The following is a 21,812-nucleotide window of genomic DNA, read 5'->3' as shown; positions in this document are numbered from 1 at the left end:
ATGTTTCACCAGAAAATAATCGTAATGCTGCAATGTTTCATCAGAAAATAATCGTCATACGGCAATGTTACATCAGAAAATAATCATAATGCGACAATGTTTCACCAGAAAATAATCATAATGCGGCAATGTTTCATTAGAAAATAATCGTAATGCGGCAGCGTTTCATCAGAAAATAATTGCAATGCTGCAATGTTTCATCAGAAAATAATCGTCATACGGCAATGTTACATCAGAAAATAATCATAATGCGGCAATGTTTCACCAGAAAATACACGTATTGCAGAAGCGTTTCACCAGAAAATAATCGTAAAGCGGCAGCGTTTCACCAGAAAATAATCGTAATGTGGCAATGTTCCACCAGAAAATAATCGTTTACACGTAAACGCAGCAGCATTTTACCAGAAAATAATCGTAATGTGGCAAGGTTTCACCAAAAATTATATATAAATGCGGCAGCGTTTCACCAGAAAATATGCAATGCAGGGCAGCGTTTCACCAGAAAATACACGTAATGTGGGCAGAAAAGGCACAGAGGGACACAGCGGCAGCTGCCTGCAACTTACGCTAAGCAGATGTAGCAGAAGCAAGTAATAGAACACCCATGGGGCAGGGCTTAGTCTGGGGCTTCATTTGGGGGTGTGGTTTAATACAGCAACATGGCGCCCCCAGGACCAATGGCACTCTAGGCAATTGCCTGTACTGCCTATGCCTAAAAGCGCCGCTGTTGTATGCCAGACTGCCAAAACTGAGTCTCTAAACTCCTTCTCCATTAGTTAACATGTATTACCCTTAAGATGACAGATTACCTGCCAGATGTTGGAAAAAATCTATCTGGCAGATAAATCTAACAGAAAATTGTATGGTGTGTACTTAGCAGCCTTTGATGAATTGATGCCATGCTAGGTACACGCCATACAATTACATGTTGGATAAAATCTATCTGGCAGGTAAATCTAACAGAAAATCGAACAGAAAATGGTATGGCGTGTGCTTAGCATTAAAGAGAAACTGTAACCCAGGATTGAGCCTCATCCCAATCAGTAGCCGACACCCCCTTTCCCATCAGAAATCTTGACCTATTCCCATTGGCATGTGTAACCGTAGATGATTGGTTTATGTGATTGCATAATTAGAAGCTTTTACCATTACACGGCTTATCTCCCTTGGTTATATTGTCATATTGTAGGACCAGTCTGCAGTCCTGTACTAATGTCCCCATCGGTCCTCGTGCCGACACTGGTTGCAGTCTAATGTCTATGGCGGGAGGCATGTGCACATATGTACAGCAAGATGTTGGGTCTGGTGTGCACATGCGCAGGGTTCTGTGTACGCTTTTGTGCATGCACAGCTCACAAAATGTGCACTTAAGTTCCAGCAACGTCTCTGTAAAGGTCACCTCCAGATAGCACTCAATGCTGACCTTTTGTCAGCTAGTTGGTTAAAACATCATTTGACCATTCTCAATCAGTGCTTCTGATCTGACCTCAGCCTGCGACCTTGACCTTGCTAGTTGTCCACCTGCCTTGACTTTGACCTGTGACCCCAACCAAGCTTGCCTGCCATCTGCATCAACTCCAGCCTGGAACCTCACGCAATTCGGCTATCCTCCTGACCTCAGGTTCACTTGCTCCCAGCCTGCCTTGACCTTGACCTGTCTTCTGACTTTGTTTTTGTATCCTCCTCCACATTGTGGTGCTGCCTGTCCTCCTGTCCTCCCTGCCACTGGCAACGTGGCCTGGCAACCTGGTGGCTGCTAGACGGCAAAGTTCACTGACCCATGCGAGACACTCTGGCTAAGAGCCGTAGTCAATATAGAAGAACCTTGCGCTGATACAGCAGATGCTAAGTATCAGTCATTCTGTGTACGGCTTCTCCAACCCGGCTGTGACGTAGCTCTTAGAAAGTGTGCATAAAAGAGAAGCAGTAGGGTATTGTACCGTGTTAGCCATCAGTAAAAGCTAGAAGTTTTAAATCAGGATGATACCATTTATTGGCTAACTAAAAATGAATAAGAATAAGCAAGCTTTCGGCCTTGCAGCCTTCGAACCACCAGCCTGCAAACAAACAGGATGTAAGCCCGACGAAGGCTGCAAGGCCGAAAGCTTGCTTATTCTTATTAATTTTTAGTTAGCCAATAAATGGTATCATCCTGATTCAAAACTTCTTATAAAAGAGGAGGAGAACTTCAATAGTGGTACACAGTTTTACTAAAGGAAATTGCACTTAAAGAGAACCCGAGATGAAAATACACTGACAATTATATTTATCCTCCTACTCCTAAAAATGACTTTTTTTTTAAATTATCCCATGGTTTTATTTTATATTTAAACATTTACAGAGTAGGTTGATTGTCTTACTGTCTCTAATCAGTGGCAGCCCATTAAGTGTCCCAGAGTTAGAAAAAGGTCAATAGTTCATGTATTTTATCTCTCCCTGCCCTCAGAAGTTGTATTCTGCCAGGAAAACTTTTATTGCTGTGATTTACTTATCAGTGATGCTTACTATATTCTCGACAAGACAGAAGCTGTCACTTCCATGCCAAGAAATTAACTATTTCAGGCAGCAAAATAAAGCACGTAAAAACAGCCTGGTTATTATTATGATTTGTGCTGTACATACACATGTTTATATCATAATGTCATATGTTGCCTCGGGTACACTATAATAGAAGATAAAATGCATAACGAGGGCATTTTGTTATCTGACGAAGGCGTGGAACACCGAAACACGCAATAACGTCAACAGCACACGTTTACCCCAAGGTGGGGCACCCAGGGTCGTTCACCACCGGATCCGCTCAACTCCGATGGCTGCGGTAGTTTGAGGTTGCACCCACCCGGGAAGAATTGAAGGGCTACATGCCCAACTACATGCCTGTTTTATACAGATCTAGTAAGTGGATTTTTTATTGCGCATATTGTCTTAATAAAACGTTGTTCCACTGCGGAGCGCTCCTCCTTTTCTATTTTTGTTTTCTAACAAGGGCATATGCCTGCTCAGTCATTGTGTCGCCTCCTGAACTCTGTGGTCAGCAGGGCTTTCACACCCGACGATATGGTATACAGTACAGATGTGGAGGAGGCGCTCCAAAAGTGTCCTTCACATCTGTCTTGGTGACCTAAGGCAGGCCGGATGTGTGCAGCCTGGTAGTGGCTACTCCAGCACACTAGCACACTTGACTGCTGCTTTCACAACCGGCCTCGGCGTACCAGTGATGTCACTATGCAATTCAGCGCTCCACCCCTTCCTCAGGTACCGTAGACTCTTCTCCAGGGGCGTTGCTAGCCTCAAAGGTTAGTGGCATGTGCCCCGGATCTATTCTGGGGTGCCTCGTATATGTCCTCCAGTCAGCTGTGGTGCCTCAATGACGGGCATGCTGGGTGCTGTGGTGCATCAATCAGGGGTATGCTGAGTGCTGTGGTGCCTCTATGTGGGCATACAGGGCGCTGTGATGCCTTTATGGGGGCTTGCAGGGAGCTGTAGTTCTTCCATGGTGTATTCTGGGAGTTGTGGTTCACTAGAAGGTCAGGGAATGCTATAGGGTGGAATTGCCAGACAACCTGGCAGCAGGCAGCCAGGCCAGCAGAAAGCCAGACCAGGCAGCACAAAAGCCAAGTAATGCTGCCTAGTTATGTTTAAGGCCCCGTTCACAGTGCACGCGTTTCCAGCCGCGTTTTGGAAACGCGTGCAGGTGGCCGACACGCACGACATCAGACATTGCATAGAGTGCAATGTCTGATGTTCACACTGCATGCGTTCCGGATCTGTGCGGTCCGGGAACGCATGCTGCACGCATTTTTTGTAAAAACGCATGGCTGTCCCATTCACTTTTCAGTGATGGGATCAGCCACGCAACGCATACGAACGTGGATGGCGTGCGTTCGCATGCATTGCGGTCCGCATGCGTTGCGGTCTGCGTTCTGCAGTCTGAACGGGGCCTAAGTGACCCTGTCTATTTATGTGAAATGCTACATATTTTTTTTTGTATAAATGGAGAGGGGGCTTCATCCAACATTTTGTTGGGCAGGCCTGCTTAGCACTGCAGCATCCACCACTACTGAAGTCCGGTGAAAATAATGTAATAAAAAAGTGTTTCATTGTTTAATAATTATGTATAAATGATTTATTAAATGTTTGCCCATTGTAAAATCTTTCCTCTCCCTGATTTACATTCTGACATTTATCACATGGTGACATTTTTACTGCTGGCAGGTTATGTCACTGGAAGTAGCTGCTGCTTGCTTTTTTGGCAGTTGAAAACAGCTGTAAACAGCTATTTCCCACAATGCAACAAGGTTCACAGACAGGAAACTGCCACAGTTTCCTGTGTGAGGGGTTTCACCACAATATCAGCCATACAGAGACCCTGATGATCTGTTTGTGAAAAGGAATAGATTTCTCATGTAAAAGGGGGTATCGGCTACTGATTGGGATAAAGTTCAATTCTTGGTCACGGTTTCTCTTTATGTTCATGTAAATTTGGCTCCACCCATGGCCACACCCACATTCTGGTACGTGGCCACAGCAATTTTCTGGCGGGAGTACCCAAAAGAGCCCCAAATCTCTTAGGAGCCTAAAAACAAACCTGCTCTTCTCCTTTAGTGAGCAATCAGCTACCACTACTAGGAGAGCCAACAGGTAAACCTCACCTGCTAACACCTATTCAGATGGAAGATTCCTGTCAAGCAGTTTGAGTCTGAAGTAGGAGGTCATTCTTATGAATTTTGGCATAGCTCCCAACTGGCCCTCTTTTAGAGGGACAGTCCCTCTTTGGGAACCAAGTCCCACTGTCTCTCTTTCCTCCTCATTTGTCCCTCTTTCAGGACTGATGCACAGATCTGTGTAAATATATGTATTTTTCTACATAAAAATGTGTTTAATTGACTCTAAACTTTATTCCCATCTTTTAAATTGATATATTTTTTTTATGTGTTGGTATGAAGGAAAATGAACCAGCAGAGAAAGGACCAGTGTGGTTTGAATTATAAAACAACATACATTTCTTATGAAATCTTTATAGTATGTGTGACTAGGGGTGTGTCCAGGGCGTGGTTAGGGGTTTGGTAGGGGTGTGGCTTAAGTGTCCCTCTTTCTGATCTCAAAAAGTTGGGAGGTATGATTTTGGTATCTGAAATGAACACAAACCAATGTAAAAATGATATCTTCACAGTAAATGAAATCAGCCCTGGAGTCCAGAGCGCGACAGAGGAAACGTGAGCATACTCCATCTGCAGGAAAACCGATGAAATGCTCGACTTCCATGGTGTTCTCGGTGAACGACAGTCACGGGTATAAAGCGAGGACATCCGCTGGGGAGATGAAAGGCCCCCGCGTCGGATCTGGTACTTGTGAAAGTCGGAGTCCCCCTTCCCCAAACCACAAATGATTTTCTAGCCTAGCTTTGGAGCATGAGGCTTGAATTAAGCACTTCACAGGACTATAAAAGTTTCCCCGCAGCTTTCAAAAACAATTTCATTTTTACACATGGAAAAAGGGCAATCTATGCAATTAATTGTAGGATTGTGCTTTATTGCAAGATGGAAATAATAAGGTATCTTTCCTCTGGTTTTCTAATGTATACATCTGAGGTCACAAGTCAGGCTTCCTCCAGGAGCCCCGGCTAGCTAACACTGCCGGCTTGTCCACCGAACACTGCCTCAATTCACTCTCACCCTCCGGTTAACCTCCTCTCTAAGCCGGGCTTTGGGGAACAGGCACAATACGACACATAGAAAACATATCTCCAAAATCTAATAAATTGACTGTGCGTGGCCGTGACTCCACCAATCACAGAGAGAGATTCTGTCCAGACTGCTGCTGTGTTGTTGACTATGAATCTATTTCAGTCATAACAAATACCTTGCATGTAATAATTATTTCTGTTTCTGAAAAGGATTTATATTGTTAGTCACGACTTTACTACGCTGCGAGAGATTACGTAATCTTAAAAGAGCATCCTTCGAAAAAGCCATGTGGTTTTACATTGGAAGGTCTCTTTAAGGTGGCCATACACTGGTCGATTTGCCATCAGATTCGACCAATAGACAGATCCCTCTCTGATCGAATCTGATCAGAGCGGGATCGTATGGCGGCCTTTACTGCAAACAGATTGTGAACCGATTTTACCATGAAACCAATCACAATCTGTGGTGCTGGTGCTGCCGCCGTCCCCCCTGCATACATTACCTGATCTGGCCGGCGCGAGTCCCCCGATCTCTGCTGTCTTCTTCTCCGAGCTCGGCTCCAGCTTCACTGTACTTCCTGTCCGGGCCCGGGGCGCTCTACTGTTTAAACTTCCTGTCCGGAGAGGAAGACGTGAAGCCTGCCAGAACCCAGCGGAGAAGGAGCAGCGGTGACAGCGGGAATACGCGCCGGCAGAGCAGGTAATGTATTACCACGGTCGTCGGATATTCGACGCGCTCCCGACCCGCCGGCGATCAAGCTAAATCTTCCGCACGGACGGATCGACGGGAACAATCGATTTTGGACGGAAATCGATTGTTCTCTCAGCATTTGCACAACAATATCACAGCAGATTCAATCACAGTGATCGAATCTGCTGTATATCGGCGGGAAAATCGTTAGGTGTATGGGCCCCTTTAGAAGATGAAGCAAGAAGATTTGAGTCAGGATGATACTATTTATTGGTAGTACACTATAGCAGAAAAATTTATGGTCTGGCACTCGATTGCTTGAACCTGGGGGTTACAGGGCCTTATTCAGGGGCCGATTGCATCACATTCAATAAATCACATCATCACCTTCATTTTGTTTAAGCAACTTCTACAAGGCTGGCGGGGAGAACTCTGAGATGTGCAGCAGGTAAGGTTAGTGCAGGGCACCACAACGATCTAGGCACATTTAAAAGAAGGATACCGTGCACCTATCTCTTGAACAGTTCCATCAATTTATTCCTTTCTTCAGCCAAAAGTAAACAGTGAACAGTATTGACATATGCAGAAGTATCGTCAAACCTGTGTGCTGGAAGTTGCTGCGGTGATGGAGGAGGGGGTGACCAGGGGAAGATTCGGACGAGTATATGTCAATACTGTTCACTGTTTACTTTTGGCTGAAGAAAGGAATAAATTGATGGAACTGTTCAAGAGATAGGTGCACGGTATCCTTCTTTTAAATGATACTATTTATTGGCTAACTTAAAAGAATAAGAGTAAGCCTTCGGACGTGCAGCCTTCGGCAGACTTCAAAACAGGATTGAAGTCTGATGAAGGCTGCACAGCCAAAAGCTTACTCTAAGGCAGAGGTGCCCACACTTTTTTAGTTTATGAGTTACTTTAAAAAATAAGCAAGTTAAAATGATCTACCTACAGTATGTACAATTTTTGGAGCACAATTATATATACAGAATGGAAAATGTAGTGCGATTGGGATCTACCGCGATGTCCTTCACGATCTACCCAATGCGCACCCCTGCTCTAAGGTCCTGTTCACATCTTTTAGTGCAGATGGCTGTGCGATCAGAATGCCACCATCTGTGCCGCTATGCACTGCGCTGCTGATACTCTTCAAGATTGGACTGCTGACATTCAAATCCCTGCACAATCTGGGCCCTGGATACATGAAGGACTTGCTGAAGCTTCACCACACCTCTCACAACCTCAGATCAGCAGAATCTATAAACTTGGTCACTCCCAGAGTGCACCTCAAAAAATCTGGAGACAGAGCCTTCTGTCATGCTGCCCCTACTCTTTGGAACTCCATGCCACACCCAGTAAAGACAGCACCATCCCTGGAGCTATTCAAATCCAGACTGAAAAGCCACCTGTTTAGCCTGGCATTTCCAGACTTATAAAATTCTTCCTCTGTACCACGATGGTCGGAGCCATGCTTATGCGCTTTGAGTCCCACGGGAGAAAAGCGCTTTACAAATGTTATTTGTTGTTGTTGATCCCATTCCCCATGGTGAATAGGTCAGCGCTGCGATTCCTGAAACAGGCATGCAGCAGTGTGATAGCGCAGTGTGATAGCGTTTCACACGGCAGCGCAGCGTATAGGATGGGAACGCCAGAAGTGCTATTTATGCCATTCTGCCGTTCTTGCATGTCGCACATCATATGCTCTCAAGACAATGCGTATCAGGGGCGTAACAATAGGCCCTGCAGCGCCTGCGCCCGCGGGGAGGCCCGCCCCCCCCCTGGGGCCCGCTCGGGGCCGTTTTTTGGGGGCTGGAGGGGTGGCAGCATGAGGGGAAAGCCTTGCCCACAGTCGGTGGGGAGAGGGGAAGTTCCCCCCTCTCCCTCACCTCGGGGCTCTCCCCTCTGCGCTCCCCTCCAGCTAGTGAATGTGTGTGGGCAGCGAGCAGCAGCGGTGGCAGGATACATACCTTCTTCCTTGCGTTCCATCGCCGACTTCTCCAGTGGCGGCTCCAGGAATTTTGTTTAGGGGGTGCTATGCAGGTGCTGGACCAATTTCCGGGGGAGCTGACGACCTGCAAAAAATGGGTGTGGCTACAACCTGCAGCGTACGAAGCGCGCCGCTGTGAAAAAATGGGCGTGGTCATGACCGGATGAGGGCAGGGCTAACTGTAATTTAAAGTGAACCCAGGGTAAGAGTGATATGGTGGCTGCCATATTTATTTGCTTTTTAACAATTCTAGTTGCCTGGCAGCCCTGCTGATCTATTGGCTGCAGTAATGAACTGAATTACACCAGAAACAAGCATGCAGCTAATCTTGTCAGTTCTGACAATATTGTCAGAAACCCCTGATCTGCTGCATGCTTGTTCAGGGTCTATGGTTGAAAGAATAAGAGGCAGAGGACCAGCACGGCAACCAGGCAACTGGTATTACTTAAAAGGAGATAAATATGGCAGCCTCAATATTATTCTCACCTCGGGTTCCCTTTAAAAGTCCAACGCAAAGACAGAGGGCCCAAGTTTTGGTGACCCTTTCCCCAGAAAATTCACATAATTGTGCAGGTTTTCTCAAGAAAATACACGTAATGTGAGCAGATTTGAACAAAAAAACACGTTCAATGACCCCAATATGCACAACCGTTATCAGATATGACCCCAATATGCACAACCGTTATCAGATATGACCCAAATATGCACAATCGTTATCAGATATGACCCCAATATGCACAACCGTTATCAGATATGACCCCAATATGCACAATCGTTATCAGATATGACCCCAATATGCACAATCGTTATCAGATATGACCCGAACATGCACAACCGTTATCAAATATGACCCCAATATGCACAATCGTTATCAGATATGACCCCAATATGCACAATCGTTATCAGATATGACCCCAATATGCACAATCGTTATCAGATATGACTCCAATATGCACAACCGTTATCAGATATGACCCCAATATGCACAACCGTTATCAGATATGACCCCAATATGCACAACCGTTATCAGATATGACCCCAATATGCACAATTGTTATCAGATATGACCCCAATATGCACAATCGTTATCAGACATGACCCCAATATGAACAACCGTTATCAGATATGACCCCAATATAAACAACCGTTATCAGACATGACCCCAATATGCACAATCGTTATCAGATTTGACCCCAATATGCACAACCGTTATCAGATATGACCCCAATATGCACAACCGTTATCAGATATGACCCCAATATGCACAACCGTTATCAGATATGACCCCAATATGCACAATTGTTATCAGATATGACCCCAATATGCACAATCGGTATCAGACATGACCCCAATATGCACAACCGTTATCAGATATGACCCCAATATGCACAACCGTTATCAGATATGACCCCAATATGCACAATCGTTATCAGATATGACCCCAATATGCACAACCGTTATCAGATATGACCCCAATATGCACAACCGTTATCAGATATGACCCCAATATGCACAACCGTTACCAGATATGACCCCAATATGCACAACCGTTATCAGATATGACCCCAATATGCACAACCGTTAGCAGATATGAGCCCAATATGAACAACCGTTATCAGATATGACCCCAATATGCACACTCCTTATCAGATATGACCCCAATATGCACTGTGCTTATCAGATATGACCCCAATATGCACAATCCTTATCAGATATGAGCCCAATATGAACAACCGTTATCAGATATGACCCCAATATGCACACTCCTTATCAGATATGACCCCAATATGCACAATGCTTATCAGATATGACCCCAATATGCACAATCCTTATCAGATATGACCCCAATATACACAATCCTCAGCAGATCTGACCCCAATATGCACAATGCTCAGCAGATCTGACCCCAATATGCACAATGCTCAGCAGATCTGACCCCAATATGCACAATGCTCAGCAGTTCTGACCCCAATATGCACAATGCTCAGCAGTTATGACCCCAATATGCACAATGCTCAGCAGTTCTGACCCCAATATGCACAATGCTCAGCAGATCTGACCCCAATATACACAATGCTCAGCAGTTCTGACCCCAATATGCACAATGCTCAGCAGATCTGACCCCAATATGCACAAGGCTCAGCAAATCTGACCCCAATATGCACAATGCTCAGCAGTTCTGACCCCAATATGCACAATGCTCACCAGTTCTGACCCCAATATGCACAAGGCTCAGCAAATCTGACCCCAATATGCACAATGCTCAGCAGATCTGACCCCAATATACAGAATGCTCAGCAGATCTGACCCCAATATGCACAATGCTCAGCAGTTCTGACCCCAATATGCACAATGCTCAGCAGATCTGACCACAATATACACAATGCTCAGCAGTTCTGACCCCAATATGCACAATGCTCAGCAGATCTGACCACAATATACACAATGCTCAGCAGTTCTGACCCCAATATGCACAATGCTCAGCAGATCTGACCCCAATATGCACAATGCTCAGCAGTTCTGACCCCAATATGCACAATGCTCAGCAGATCTGACCCCAGTATGCACAATGCTCAGCAGATCTGACCCCAATATACACAATGCTCAGCAGATCTGACCCCAATATGCACAATGCTCAGCAGATCTGACCCCAATATGCACAATGCTCAGCAGTTCTGACCCCAATATGAACAATGCTCAGCAGATCTGACCCCAATATGCACAATGCTCAGCAGATCTGACCCCAATATACACAATGCTCAGCAGATCTGACACCAATATGCACAATGCTCAGCAGATCTGACCCCAATATACACAATGCTCAGCAGATCTGACCCCAATATGCACAATGCTTAGCAGATCTGACCCCAATATGCACAATGCTCAGCAGTTCTGACCCCAATATGCACAATGCTCAGCAGTTCTGACCCCAATATGAACAATGCTCAGCAGATCTGACCCCAATATGCACAATGCTCAGCAGATCTGACCCCAATATACACAATGCTCAGCAGATCTGACCCCAATATGCACAATGCTCAGCAGATCTGACCCCAATATACACAATGCTCAGCAGATCTGACCCCAATATGCACAATGCTCAGCAGATCTGACCCCAATATACACAATGCTCAGCAGATCTGACACCAATATACACAATGCTCAGCAGATCTGACCCCAATATGCACAATGCTCAGCAGATCTGACCCCAATATGCACAATGCTCAGCAGATCTGACCCCAATATGCACAATGCTCAGCAGATCTGACCCCAATATGCACAATGCTCAGCAGATCTGACCACAATATGCACAATGCTCAGCAGATCTGACCCCAATATGCACAATGCTCAGCAGTTCTGACCCCAATATGCACAATGCTCAGCAGATCTGACCCCAATATGCACAATGCTCAGCAGATCTGACCCCAATATACACAATGCTCAGCAGTTCTGACCCCAATATGCACAATGCTCAGCAGATCTGACCCCAATATGCACAATGCTCAGCAGTTCTGACCCCAATATGCAAAATGCTCAGCAGTTCTGACCCCAATATGAACAATGCTCAGCAGATCTGACCCCAATATGAACAATGCTCAGCAGATCTGACCCCAATATGCACAATGCTCAGCAGATCTGACCCCAATATGCACAATGCTTAGCAGATCTGACCCCAATATGCACAATGCTCAGCAGTTCTGACCCCAATATGCACAATGCTCAGCAGTTCTGACCCCAATATACACAATGCTCAGCAGATCTGACCCCAATATACACAATGCTCAGCAGATCTGACACCAATATGCACAATGCTCAGCAGTTCTGACCCCAATATGCACAATGCTCAGCAGATCTGACCCCAATATGCACAATGCTCAGCAGTTCTGACCACAATATGCACAATGCTCAGCAGTTCTGACCCCAATATGCACAATGCTCAGCAGTTCTGACCCCAATATGCACAATGCTCAGCAGTTCTGACTACAATCAGCAGCACCACCTGAAAAAGAAAAGAAAAACCCATTTACTCACCTAGTCAGAAGACCTCCTGTTCCGACCTCCTCCTTTCCCGACCTCCTTGTGGCGCGCAGCTCGGCTCCCACACGATCCTCTTCCTTCCTGCAGCAGCCTGCATTACCCGACGAGCAGGGCTACGGGAAAATGGCCGCCCAAAGCCCTGCACTACAGACTCCAAGTCTGCAGAGCAGGGCTTCGGGCAGCCATCTTACCATAGCCCTGCCTGCTGCTCCGGGCTGCCGCTGTGAACTGACTCAGCGTCTCTTAGACACCAGGGGGTGCTTTGGGGGTGCTTGGACAAATTTAGGGGGTGCTTGAGCACCCCCCTGGCGCCGCCACTGGCCTTCTCGCTCTAGCGGCTGACGTCACTTCCGCTTCCGGAAGTGACGTCAGCCGCTAGAGCGAGAAGGCGGCGATGGAACGCAAGGAAGAGGGTATGTATCCCGCCGCCGCTGCTGCTCGCTGCCCACACAGGTTCACTAGCTGGAGGGGAGCGCAGAGGGGAGAGCCCCGAGGTGAGGGAGAGGGGGGAACTTCCCCTCTCCCCGCCGACTGTGGGCAAGGCTTTCCCCTCATGCTGCCACCCCTCCAGCCCCCAAAAACCGGCCACGAGCGGGCCCGGGGGGGGGGCCCGCTCTGAAATTCTGCAGGGGGCCCGGTGGGGCTTAGTTACGCCCCTGCTGCGTATGATGTGAACGAAGCCTTATTCTTTTAAATTAGCCAATAAATGGTATCATCCTCATTCAAAACTATGTAGAAGATGTGTGACAGTTCCCCGGAGTGAATGGAACCTACTGTGCTTCCCCAAAAATAAAAAAGGGTCTTATATTAATTGTTTGCAATCTACATTGGTTCTTAAACTTAAAAAAATGGAAAACATTTATTCTAAAACGTATAGTCATGTCATCACACCATGCAACCTCATCGTAACTCTCCAATCCCCTGACTTCTATTAATTATTTGTGACTATTTCCCTTTTTCCATTTATACTCAATGCTGCAGAGAAGATCATTGGGTCACCCCTGCCACCACTGGACTCCACACCTCTAGGCTGAGGACCAAGGCCCACAAAATATGGAACCATCCCTCCCACCTGGGCAGCCGTTACTACAGCCTCCTCCCATCAGGGCCGCTACAGAACCAATCCCACCAGAACCTCCAGACACAGACACACCTTCTTCCTCCAAGCTGTCCTTCTCCTGAACACTATCACCCTGCCCAGCAAACTCCCCTAGCCCCCCTTATCTGCCTCCCTGGTATTCTGACAATCTACATTTACAGAGAGGCCAGTACTTACCAATCCTAAAGGCCTGTACCCTGCATGCGATTTTTTGATGACTGGCAATTTTTTAAGCAACCAGCAATCATTTCCGCGATCTAACGAAGTGGGTACGGGCATGCTATTGCGCGAATGACGTATGTGTATGGTTGCCGTACTGAGCATGTGCGAGTACAGCCTGCGCATGCCCAGTAGTCGCGTGTGCACAGCTTTCTCCTCCATGCATCAGCAGCTTTGTGCTACTGGGCATGCAAGGATTGTATTCACGCATGCGCAATACCGATGGGAGCAGAAAGAAGAAAAGGGTCCCAGGCAACAACTGTGGGATCGAGGACAATCTGGGAAGCCTCTGAGGCCCTATGTACACTTTATGCGTTGCGTTGAGTTGCGTCACGTTGCATCCCATTCATCACAGGTGCCGACATTTTTACTGCTGGCAAAGTGTATCACTGGGGAATGTTTGATTGTTGTGTGGTCCAAAGTAAGCAGAAACAATATCTGGTCTCCCAGAGTGCACTGGGAGGAGTAGGCTTCATGACATCGCAGCCTAGGCTAAACATGACTGGGGGGACGTGGCTACATAACAATATACAGCAATATATAGATATAGGAACTGTTTCTGATGCTGAAACCACGCTAATTACATAAGATTGGGTATCCTGAACAATGTATTACATTCTACTTACACATTTCAGGGTCACAAAATGAATACAAACAGACGTGGTTACTCCAGAAAAAAATATCAGTGGGGAGCCATAATCCAAAAAGCGCTGAACATTCCAGAACTGGAGTGGGCTACGCATTGTTTTTTTAAGCACGATATTCATATCATTGTTATAAGATCCTCAAAAGACGTTTTTCCCAATACAATAGCACTCCGTGTCAGGCCTACTTTTAGGCCTCATTGTTCGGAGTCAGCAGAGTGCAGCTTCTTTGAAGGCATTACCATCCCGGTCCTGCTGCGACCTATGACCCCAGCTCTAAGATTTGACTTTCTTTTTTGTGGTTTGAGTAAAATGTGTGTCAAACCCACTCCTAGACGTTCTGGTTCACTATGAGCATGCTGGGTAATCTGTCAACCTAAGATCCCAAATGTCATATTCTTCCAATCCCGGCTTAACCCCGAAGAATGATGACATAAATGGATATACTCTGATCTATTTATGTATTAGAAAACAGGCCAATAAGAACGGATTCAGTGAAGTCACATTGTGGAAAGTAGGGCTCAGCCTGTGCAATAGCGCTGCCGCTGACTGCAAAAATTGAATTTTCACCACTGGGGACATTACCCAAAAATTCATAGTGCTTTAACTTCAACACATGGACACACAGTGATCAGTTTATAGTTAAAGGAAAACTTAAGTCAGGTAAAAAAATGACTTTTACTCACCCGGGGCTCTCCTTGGCCCCCTGCAGCTGAACGGTGCCCTCGCCGTGTCCCTCTGATTCGCCTGGACTCGCCGGCGGCCACTTCCGGTTTGGCCGTCACCGGCCGACAGGCTGGGAACACGGCTGATTATCTGCGTCCCCAGCCGCAATAGCATTATAGAGGGCGCTATTGCGGCCGGGGACGCGAGTAATCAGCCGCGTTCCCAGCCTGTCGGCCGGTGACGGCCAAACCGGAAGTGGCCGCCGGCGAGTCCAGGCGAATCGGAGGGACACGGCGAGGGCACCGTTCAGCTGCAGGGGGCTGAGGGGAGCCCCGGGTGAGTAAAAGTCATTTTTTTTTACCTGACTTAAGTTTTCCTTTAAACTGCACAGACAGCAAGCAGCAAGTACTAATTTAACCACTTCACCCCAAGGCGGTTTTTACCCTAACGGACAAGAGCGATTTTCACCTTTCAGTGCTCATCCCTTTCATTTCCCAATAGCTTAATCACTACTAATCAAAATGACATGATCTATACCTTGTTTTTTTTCACCACCAATTGGGCTTTTTGGGGTTGATATTTTTTTTCAGTAATTAATTTATTTTCTATGCATTTTAAAGGGAAATACATGGAAAAAAAATGAAAAAAAATACACTATTTCTCCAGTTTCATCCCCTATAGTTTTATTATAAACACTGCTACTGTACATAAAACCCACACATTTTATTTGCCTATTTGTCCTGGTTATCACAAGATTTTTAATTATGTCAAATAGTACAAAGTATAGTGACAATATATCATTTGGAAGTAGGGGGTCTATTTTTTTCAGTGTTTTTTTTTCACGTGCGCACATGAACGCGTGCCCGTGCACGCGCACAGCGGCAGCAGCACTGTCTGACTTATAAAAACGTCCTGGAGCCATTAAGAGGCTCTAGCAGGACATTTTTATAAGTCAGCTTGTCATTAAGTGGTTAAAGCAGCAAGGGCAGCAGTACTCTCCCAGGAGAAAAACACATATCTAAGTAGATAAATACTTGTTCTGTATGTATTACTGTATGTATTGTACTGTTCATGTTTTGGTTTCAGTATATTTTATATAGCAAATAAAAAGAAAACTATTCCAGGCATTTTCCATCATTACTGCCTCTGACTGAAGCCAATCCTGATGTCATTTCCTCCCTTAGGGCTCTTTCACACTACAGGCAGCAGTGAAAGGCTAAAACGCTGCGTTTTGGCTGCAGGCGGTTTCAAGGCGTTTTCAAGGCGTTTTAACGCCTATACATTACAATCAATTGTAATGAGAAACGCCGCGGTAGGCCCAGAAAAAGCGCCTGGGAGCGTTGAAATGCAACGCTCCAAAACGCGGCGTTTAGTGTGAATGGTAAAATGAAAGTCTATGGACTTTCTTTTACCTAGGAAAACGCCAACTTCGGCCGTGGCGTTAAAACGCCGAAAGAGCCCTCTGGTGTGAAAGGGCCCTTACTCTTTTTTTCTCCTACCTTAAATGGAATATGCATTGCCAGCCTTCCTCCCCACTGAGCTCTGTACTATTGTAAAACTGCACTCATATCTGGCTTGCTTTCTAAACACATGTGAGCACAGCATAGATCATATTTCAGCAGCTTCTGCAGAGGGGTGAGGTGTATTTCCCTTCTTAGCCGTGTGTCACACTGAACTGCCCTCAGACAATCAGTGAGGAGCAGAAATGTGGGAGGAGAGACTGAGCTTCCCTCAACCTGGCAATGTAGACAGAATACAGCCAGGCTGAATTCATTACAACAGACACATTTATGATTATATTGGAATGCTTGCAATGCAGGGTCAGGATGTAGACTACATAATAAACACAGAGCAGTGAGTAATAGGATTTTGATTTTATGGCTGACAATCTTGCTTTAACAGATGATCTGCCAGGAATCCTAAACACTAAGTGAAGGATGTAAATATGCACAGACCTGTGGGTGTGGGTGGTGGCAGCTTAGTGTGGGCAGCGGCTTAGTGGTGTGTTCGCTGAAAGCCCTTTTCCACTAGGAAACACAAACGCATGGGTGATAGCGCTGCGATGCAATCATGTTTCCTTTTATTTCCACGACCACAATTTTGTGATCCATCAGGTGTACACCGCGATCGCGGTGGGTTTGTGCTTGAGTTTTTTGACTGGAGAAAAAAAATCCCAGAGTTTTAACTGCTGAATCGCGGGGCAGCGATAGCGATTCTGGGAAAAACTAATCACACAAGTGGAAAAGCAGCACTGCGATTTACTTTTTAATCGCCGTCGTGCTGCAAACCGCAAACAGATAGTAATTCCATTTTTGGATCGCAGGTAGTAGAAAAGGACCCTAAGCACACGATTCTTTTGAGAAATTGGGGGTTACCTAGTTTTTGAGAACTCGCACTTAGTGTTACTCGAATACAATCTGATTTACGAGCATTTTTTCACTATCCGACATCGTGATCCAAATCTGTGATCAGGAATCGATCACGGAATTCAATCACGGATGTGGCTGTTATTTTGCGTATTCGGCCCGTGATCACGGCAAAAAATGACTGTGATTATAAGCTGAAAAGCCGCAGACTAGCGGTTAATAGCAAACCCCCCTTACATGATATAAATACAGAAACTACAGAAACTTTTTTGCTACTATGATATAAATACCAAATTTGCAGGATATGTTAAGTAGAAACGTGGGAACAAGGGAACAATTTTTTTCCAAAAAGACCTAATAGTTTTTGAGATAATCGATTTTAAAGGTTCAAAGCAAAATAGTATACATGTAAATGCGGTAAATGACAGTGAGGGTGCGTTTCCACTAGTGCGGTGGGAAATCGCCGCGGATTCTCCGCGGACGAATTCGCATGCAGGAGCGAAATCGCATGCGGATGTATGCAAATTTTACCGTGAATTCGCATACGATTTTGCATGGAAGACGCTGTGTGCGAATTTAACCAGGTCAGTGCCTGTGTGCTTTTTCATTGATTCCATGCGAAATCGTATGCGACTTCGCATGAAAATTCGCATGAAAAAACACCATGCGAATTCCCTATTAAATACATTGTATGCGAATCGCATGCGTGTGTGCGGTGTCCGAATTCGGATGGCTCTGTTGAGCAGATTTTTCCTGCACAAGAAAACGCTCCGTTTTCCTGACAAGTGGACTCAGGCTCATTCACTTTTATTGGTTATGCGAATTTGCATGCGGGGAACGCATCCGAATTCGCGTTAGTGGAAACGCACCCTCAATGTATTTACCGCATTTACATGTATATTTTTTTTCCTTTGAAATATCATTGGAACCTTTAAGATCGTTTATCTCAAAAACTATAAGGTCTTTTTGGAATTTTTCCCCTTGTTCCCACTGTACTATTTAACATATCCTCCAAATTTGGAATATATAGCATGTAAGGGGGGCTTTGCTGTTAACCGCTAAAGTCGGCAGGTTTTGGCGGGATTTAATCACAAATACTTTTTCATTGGAGTTAGTTAGATATTCTCAAAAACTATAAGGTCTTTTTGAATTTTTTTTTAAGTTGTAGCCACTGGTCACCTTTATAATCCATGTAATTCTGGGCATTGGGGCATGTATGGGGGTTTTGCTATTAACGTTAAAGTCAAATCCGGATCACGAACCCGTGATCACGGATTTCACACGCAATCACGGATACAATCCGGATTGAATTCGTCAGACAGTTACAAATCCGGATTACAATCGCGGCTTATCCGTATTTTGGGACTGCCGTAGCCGCATTTGTTTGGATCCGTGATCGGGCGTATCCAAGCCAGAGTCGATTGATTTCAATGCGTTCTTGCGAATATGTTCTGTCAGAAAAAATAATACAATATATTTCTTTGCGCAAATTCTCCTCTTCTTAAAAACATGGCAAATATTTCAGTGAAGCGAAAATGGCCATATTTACTGATGAGCTAGAAATATAGCAAGTCACGGCAAAATACAGACAACAGAGCTTTATAAGAATGTTTACATTTTCTTTTTCTTCCAATAGGCTAATATCCAGGAAAGTGTAATAATCTATTCCATACACAAGGAAAGTTACGGTAATCCTTGGAAGAAATGACTGTGGATATAGATATACTGTAGGTCTCACTGGAGTATACAGTATCATTTCCCTGCCACTAAAATAATATGGCTAAAGCAAACTTAGTCCTGTAAAGAAAATGCAGACTTTCGTGGAAAACACCCCAATATATATATTGTATGTGTGTGTGTGTGTGTGTGTGTGTGTGTGTGTGTGTGTGTGTGTGTGTGTATGTGTGTGTGTGGGTGTGTGTGTGTATGGTGTGTGTGTGTGTGTGTGTGTGTGTGTGTAGTGTGTGTGTGTGTGTGTGTGTGTGTGTGTGTGTGTAGTGTGTGTGTGTGTGTGTGTGTGTGTGTGTAGTGTGTGTGTGTGTGTGTGTGTGTGTGTGTGTAGTGTGTGTGTGTGTAGTGTGTGTGTGTGTGTGTGTGTGTGTGTGTAGTGTGTGTGTGTGTGTGTGTGTGTGTACATAGTGTGTGTAGTGTGTGTGTGGTGTGTGTGTGGTGTGTGTGTGTGTGTGTGTGTGTGTGTGTGTGTGTATGTGTGTGTGTGTGTGTGTGTGTGTGTGTGTGTGTGTGTGTGTGTGTGTGTGTATGTGTGTGTGTGTATGTGTATGTGTGTGTGTGTGTGTGTACAAGACCGGCTCTAGAATTCGTGCTAGCTGAGGCAAACTTGTGAGGATGAGTCCGCTCCCCCCCCCCCCCTCCCTGATTTGGAATGATTGCACAGCACTCGACAATTTGCATCGCAAGTTATTATAACTGTAGTGCGACAAAAAAAACCCCACTCAGTATAGGTAGGTAGGTAGCCAGGTATAAGTGCCCCCTGTATAGGTTGCCAAGAACAGGTTCCCCCAGTATAGGTAGCCAGGTATAGGTGCCTCCAGTATAGGTAGCCAGGTATAGGTGCCACCAGTATAGGTAGCCAGGTATAGATGCCCCCAGTATAGGAAACCAGGTGTATCTGCCCCCAGTATAGGTGCCCCCAGTATAGGTAGCCAGGTATAGGTGCCCCAATATAGGTTGCCAAGTACAGGTATAGGTAGCCAAGAATAAGTGCCCCCAGTATAGGTAGCCAGGTATAGGTGCCCCCAGTATAGGTAACCAGGTATAGTTGTCCTCAGTATAGGTAGCCTGGTATAATTGTCCTCAGTATAGGTAGCCTGGTATAGTTGTCCTCAGTATAGGTAGCCTGGTATAGTTGTCCTCAGTATAGGTAGCCAGGTATAGGAGCCCCCAGTATAGGTGCCCCTGTATAGGTAGCCAGGCATAGGTGAACCCTACATGTTTCGTTTCATTCAATTAGAAACTTCGTCAGGAGTAAATAGTAATAAAGTGCCAGAGTGCAAAAAGTGCTAAAATAATAAAGAAATTATCAGAATCACATAGTACACATGTGATTGTTTGGCGGCCATCTTGCTGCCATATTTATTGCTACTTCAATATGTGTACTATGTGATTCTGATAACTTCTTTATTATTTTAGCACTTTTTGCACTCTGGCACTTTATTACTATTTACTCCTGACGAAGTTTCTAATTGAATGAAACGAAACATGTAGGGTTCTTGGTGTGGGGTCTATAATAAAAATACAATGGGAGATTGATAGGTTTGTCTTATGACTAACAACCATATACCTATCAACCCAATTGTCGTCACGTTGTTCACTATTAGTAGTATCTGTATTCCGTCCATTTTTAGCTCAATAAATTAAAAGTTATGTCTTATGCTTAATCCCGGTATAGGTAGCCAGTTATAGCTGTCCTCAGTATAGGCAGCCAAGTGTGGCTAAAAGCACTGAAGTGCAGTAAGAGCTGCATAGACGCTTCACCCCTCCTCTGGAATGCCCTCCCACAAAACATCCGTCACTCGCCAACCTTTGTTGCCTTTAAAGCGGATCCGAGATGAAAAACTAAATATAACAAGTGACTTGTCTATATATCTTATCTAAAGTTTACACAGCAAATCTATCTTCAAACAGCTTCAACAGTATATTAATATTTTATCCTGTGATACAATGGGAGCAGACATGTTTTCTGCTTGTCACTATTACACAATCACACACACAGGCAAGCTTATCTGTATCTAGGCATGCTAATCTGCATATTCTGTGAAAACTCCACTCTTATCTCCTCCATTAGGGCTGGTTCAGACGGACGTTTGTGCAGCGTTTACTGCCAGCGTTCGGGGCTTGGCGTTAAACGCTCCCATTCAAGTGAATGGGAGCGTTTGTACCAAGCTTTTACGCGCGTTTGCACGAACGCGGCGTTCGGGTCCCGATTTTCCCTGGCATTCAAGGAGCCCCTGGAAGCTACATGTTGCTTCCAGGGGCGGTTAACCGCGACGGGTAATGTTCCCCTACGGGAAGAAAAAAAACGCGACCGCATCCGAACGCAATGCGAACGCTGCTGAAAGCCCGAACGCATCACGAACGCAACGCCAACGAACGCGACGCCTCCAAACGTCCGTCTGAACCAGCCCTTACACAGGCAACTGATCTGTATCTGCACTGCAGCTCTCAGATTGTGAAAACTCTGCCTCTGAAATCTATAGCTAGTAGTAACACCTTTTTCACCTGCCCAGACTGAAATCCCACAATCCCTTGCAAGCGCCAAGGCACTCTGGAGAAGCTGTGGGTGTGGTTTGATTAGTTTATAGGAAATTAGAGTATTAAAACAAAACAAAACAAGTATTTGGCTTGAGGAATGCCCTATAAACTATATGTAACGAACACAATTATGCAAGGAGTAAA

Source organism: Hyperolius riggenbachi, chromosome 11, assembly GCF_040937935.1.
Source record: "Hyperolius riggenbachi isolate aHypRig1 chromosome 11, aHypRig1.pri, whole genome shotgun sequence".
NCBI lineage: Eukaryota > Metazoa > Chordata > Amphibia > Anura > Hyperoliidae > Hyperolius > Hyperolius riggenbachi.
The sequence above is the reverse complement of the archived record's forward strand: the minus strand, read 5'-3'. Positions refer to the sequence as shown.